Source organism: Bos mutus, chromosome 21, assembly GCF_027580195.1.
Source record: "Bos mutus isolate GX-2022 chromosome 21, NWIPB_WYAK_1.1, whole genome shotgun sequence".
Taxonomy (NCBI): domain Eukaryota; kingdom Metazoa; phylum Chordata; class Mammalia; order Artiodactyla; family Bovidae; genus Bos; species Bos mutus.
The window spans coordinates 24,410,329-24,415,681 of NC_091637.1; the positions used below are offsets into that span (position 1 = coordinate 24,410,329).

The 5,353-nt window shown below is 44.3% G+C and overlaps 1 pseudogene; it reads left to right on the forward strand.

Annotated features, from left to right (window-relative positions):
* Window positions 1–3,126: 3,126 nt before the first annotated feature.
* LOC102274583 (tubulin alpha-1A chain-like) lies at window positions 3,127–4,710 on the forward strand (annotated as a pseudogene).
* Window positions 4,711–5,353: the final 643 nt, after the last annotated feature.

A 5,353-nucleotide genomic window follows, 5' to 3' on the forward strand; every position in this document is an offset into this window, starting at 1 on the left:
TGGTTGCCCCAAGAACCAGAGTTGGGAATGAAAACTGCTGCCACCATGTGGACATTTTCTGTAACTACAACTTGACCCCCGTGCTTACCTGCCAGGCCCGTCTGAACATGGGATTTCCCAGGCAAGAACATTGGAGTGGGTTGCCATTCCCCTCTCCAGGGGATCTTCCTGACCCAGTGATCAAACCTGGGTCTCCTTCATTTCAGGCAGATTCTTTACCATCTGAGCCACCAGGGAAGCCTGAACTGTGCTTACTGGCGCCTCCAATTCACAAGGCCTTGGGGCCGTTAATGACAGTTACCCTCAGAAAAAGTCCTAGGGAGAATACTCCAGAAACAAATTACAAATACAACCCACTATCAAAGAGTTAACTGCAACACGTATATTTTCTTTGCAACCATGAAAGAGGGAAAAAAAAGAAAAAGAAAAAACCATACCTTCACAGGACACGATGCTCAGCATCCCGAATTATTACAGGAGGAATGCCAATCAAAACAACAACAAGAAATCAAATTACACCAGTTAGAATGACCACCCTCACAAGTCTACAAACAGTAAAGGGGGGAGAGGGCCAGGAGGAGAGGGAACTCCCTACATGATTGGTGGGAAGGGACACTGGCAACAGCCACTGGAAAAGACAGTCTTCACAGGCCAAAAAAAAAAACTTTCAAGGGAACTATGCCTAGGATCTGACATTCCCACACCTGGGCCTGGTATCCTGATAAAACCATCATTCAAAATGACACACACACCCCAACGTTCACTGAAGCACTACTTACAAAAGCCGAGACAAACACCTGACCAAAATGCCCACTGACAGGTCAAAGCTGTAAGGAGATGTGCGGTACCTCCAGGCATGTGGAACCTTGCTCACCCTTCTGCAGTAAATTCTATAGTAAAAGAATCTAGAGAAGAACAGACATCCTGTATGTATATGTCAATACTTAATCAAGTGTTGTACGCTGACAGTAAGCACAAAACTACAAATTGACCATACTCCGACGTGGGATCGACATGAGGAAAAGAAAAGGAAAAAAAATCAGTGCCTAGTTTATTCCTTGCGACCTCCCTCTCGTTGGCTGCTATCCCATCCCTGGAGCCTGAGCAGGCTGTGTCTCATATCTGAACTGGGATGGGGTCAAGAAAGCTAGGTGAAGACAACCAAAATTTTAAAAGAGATGGGTCACCCTGCGATTTTGGCCCCACTATATACCACAGCCAAGACAGTGAATAAGATTACTTGCAGAAGAACAGACGAATGGATACAGACAATGGGGTACATACATAATACAATATTTCTCAATAAGAAAGAAGTAGGAAATAAAACCATGTTCAGTCAAGGGAAAGAAAGTAGAGATGATCATTCCAAGTGACTTAAGGCAGATGGGGAGAGACAAGTATCATATGATGTCACTCCTAGGTGGAATCTAAAGATGCATAAAAATGAATTTCTTACCTGGAGACACTGCCTCACAGACTTAGAAATTTCCAGTCACCAAGATATAAAGATGTGGGGCATGGAGAAATGAACAACTTCAGACTAATATATGCCCAATACTGTTTATAAAATAAATGACCAGGACCCACTGTATAATACAAGGAACCTTACTCCACATTCTGTAATAACCTATATGAAAAAAAAACAAAATATATACACATTTATGTGTTAGATATATACACATTTGAAACAAGTTGTGGTAGAAGGAAAAGGAACAAAAAACACCCACAAGATAGTAATTCAGCTACATACTCCAGTTCAAATGGTGGAAAAAAAACAGAAATAACAAAAAAGAAATGTTGACTCTGATCAGAGACATCGATGTATAGAACAGACTTTTGGACTCAGTTGGGAGAAAGGTGAGGGTGGGATGATTTGAGAGAGAGAATAGCAATGAAACATGTATATTACCGTATGTAAAATAGATGACCAGAGCAAATTCAATGAAGCAGGGCACCCAAAGCTGGCACTCTGGGACAACTCAGAGGGATAGGATGGGGAGGGAGGTGAGTAGTGTTTAGGATGTGGGGGACACATGTATACCTGTGCCAATTCATGTTGATGTATGGCAAAAACCATCACAATATTGTAAAGTACTTATTCTCCAACTAAAATGAAATTAATTTAAAAAAATAAAAAATTTTAAAAAGAAAAAAAGACTTTAAGTAGGAAAGGGTCAAAAAAAAAAAAAAGGCTGGTATCACATCCCTGGAGCCTGATTGGCTTGGGTCCCAAGGCTGCAGTGTCCTGGGGCTGAGAGAGCTGGGAGCATGTGGCAGGCTGTGTGCCTCCACAATGGATCTGGAGTGCCTGTGGTCCTCCAGATGCAGGCAGGATAATTTAAGGGATTGGAATTAACATATACACATTAATGTACATCAAACAGATGATCAACAAGTACCTATTGAATAGCATAGGGAAGTTTATTGAACACACTCTAATCACCTATATGAAAAAAGAATCCAGATGAGAATAGATTAATATTATGTATTAATATTAACTGTGGAAAATTCTGAAAGAGATGGGAATACCAGACCACCTGACCTGCCTCTTGAGAAACCTGTATGCAGGTCAGGAAGCAACAGTTAGAACTGGACATGGAACAACAGACTGGTTACAAATAGGAAAAGGAGTACGTCAAGGCTGTATATTGTCACCCTGCTTATTTAACTTCTATGCAGAGTACATCATGAGAAACGCTGGACTGGAAGAAGCACAAACTGGAATCAAGATTGCTGGGAGAAATACCAATAACCTCAGATATTCAGACGACACCACCCTTATGGCAGAAAGTGAAGAACTAAAGAGCCTCTTGATGAAAGTAAAAGAGGAGAGTGAAAAAGTTGGTTTAAAGCTCAACATTCAGAAAACTAAGATCATAACATCTAGTCCCATCACTTCATGGCAAATAGATGGGGAAACAATGGAAACAGTGGTTGACTTTATTTTTGGGGGGTTCCAAAATCACTGCAGACGGTGACTGCAGCCATGAAATTAAAAGATGCTTACTCCTTGGAAGGAAAGTTATGACCACCCTAGACAGCATATTAAAAAGCAGAGACAGAGGTTCTCTTACATCGACCGCCTAAGAGTCACTCTATAAGAAGTAACAACCTCTTCTCCTCCTCTCCGCCATCTGCTCAGCAGCTGCAAAACAGCAGCTATGTGTGAGTGCGTCTCCATCCACGTTGGCCAGGCTGGTGTCCAGATCGGCAATGCCTGCTGGGAGCTCTACTGCCTGGAACACAGCATTCAGCCTGATGGCCAGATGCCAAGTGACAAGACTATTGGGGGAGGAGACGACTCCTTCAACACCTTCTTCAGTGAGAGAGGGGCTGGCAAGCATGTGCCCAGGGCAGTGTTTGTAGACCTGGAACCCACAGTCATTGATGAGGTTCGCACTGGCACCTACCACCAGCTCTTCCACCCTGAACAGCTCATGACAGGCAAAGAAGATGCCGCCAATAACTGGCCCGAGGTCACTACACCATTGGCAAGGAGATCATTGACCTCGTCTTGGACCGAATTCGGAAACTGGCTGACCAGTGCACAGGTCTTCAGGGCTTCTTGATTTTCCACAGCTTTGGTCGGGGAACTGGTTCTGGGTTCACCTCCCTGCTGATGGAACGTCTTTCAGTCGATTATGGCAAGAAGTCCAAGCTGGAGTTCTCCATTTACCCAGCCCCCCAGGTTTCCACAGCTGTCATTGAGCCCTACAACTCCATCCTCACCACCCACACCACCCTGATTGTGCCTTCATGGTAGACAATGAGGCCATCTATGACATCTGTCGTAGAAACCTCGACATTGAGCGCCCGACATATACTAACTTGAATAGGTTGATAGGTCAAATTGTGTCCTCCACCACTGCTTCCCTGAGGTTTGATGGCACCCTGAATGTGGATCTGACAGAGTTCCAGACCAACCTGGTGCCCTATCCCCGCATCCACTTCCCTCTGGCCACATACGCCCCCGTCATCTCTGCTGAGAAAGCCTACCATGAACAGCTTTCTGTAGCAGAGATCACCAATGCTTGCTTTGAGCCAGCCAACCAAATGGTGAAATGTGACCCTCGCCATGGTAAATACATGGCCTGCTGCCTGTTGTACCGTGGTGACGTGGTTCCCAAAGATGTCAGTGCTGCCATTGCCACCATCAAGACCAAGCGTACCATCCAGTTTGTGGACTGGTGCCCCACTGGCTTCAAGGTTGGCATTAACTACCAGCCTCCCACTGTGGTACCTGGTGGAGACCTGGCCAAAGTACAGCAAGCTGTGTGCATGCTAAGCAACACCACAGCCATCACTGAGGCCTGGGCTCGCCTGGACCACAAGTTTGACCTGATGTATGCCAATCGTGCCTTTGTTCACTGGTACGTGGGTGAGGGCATGGAGGAAGGAGAGTTTTCTGAGGCCTGTGAAGACATGGTTGCCCTTGAGAAGGATTATGAGGAGGTTGGTGTGGATTCTGTGGAAGGAGAAGGAGAGGAAGAAGGAGAGGAATACTAAAGTTAAAATGTCACAAAGGTGCTGCTTTTACAGGGAAGCTTATTCTGTTTCAAACATTGAAAAGTTGTGGTCTGATCAGTTAATTTGTATGTTGCAGTGTATACGCTCATATACAATTACTGACCTACGCTTTAAAACATGATGCTTTGTTACAGACCCAAGCTATCCATTTCTCTGATGGGTTTGAATAAAGTATTCCCTGTCTTAAAATAAATAAAAAATAAAAAGCAGAGACATTACTTTGCCAACAAAGATCTGTCTAGTCAAGGCTATGGTTTTTCCAGTAGTCACGAATGGATGTGAGAGTTGGACTGTAAAGAAAGCTGAGCGCTGAAGAACTGATGCTTTTGAACTGTGGTGTTGGAGAAGACTCTTGAGAGTCCCTTGGACTGCAAGGAGATCCAACCAGTCCATCCTAAAGGAGATCAGTCCTAAGTGTTCATTGGAAGGACTTATGTTGAAGCTGAAACTCCAATACTTTGGCCACCTGATGCGAAGAGCTGACTCATTTGAAAAGACCCTGATGCTGGGAAAGATTGAGGGCAGGAGGAGAAGGGGATGACAGAGGATGAAATGGTTGGATGGCATCACTGACACAGTGGACATGAGTTTGGGTAGACTCCAGGAGTTGGTGATGGATGGTGGGCCTGGAGTGCTACAGTCCATGGGGTTGCAAAGAGTCAGACACAACTGAATGACTGAACTGAAGTATTAATATAACTGAACCAAGTTCCTGTACACTTGAAACAAACAAATACAAATCACTAGTACAGCTAAATATGAACAACAACAAAAAAAACTCAATAAAAAAATCGTTCAAAGATCTAAATGCACGTTTCTCCAGAGA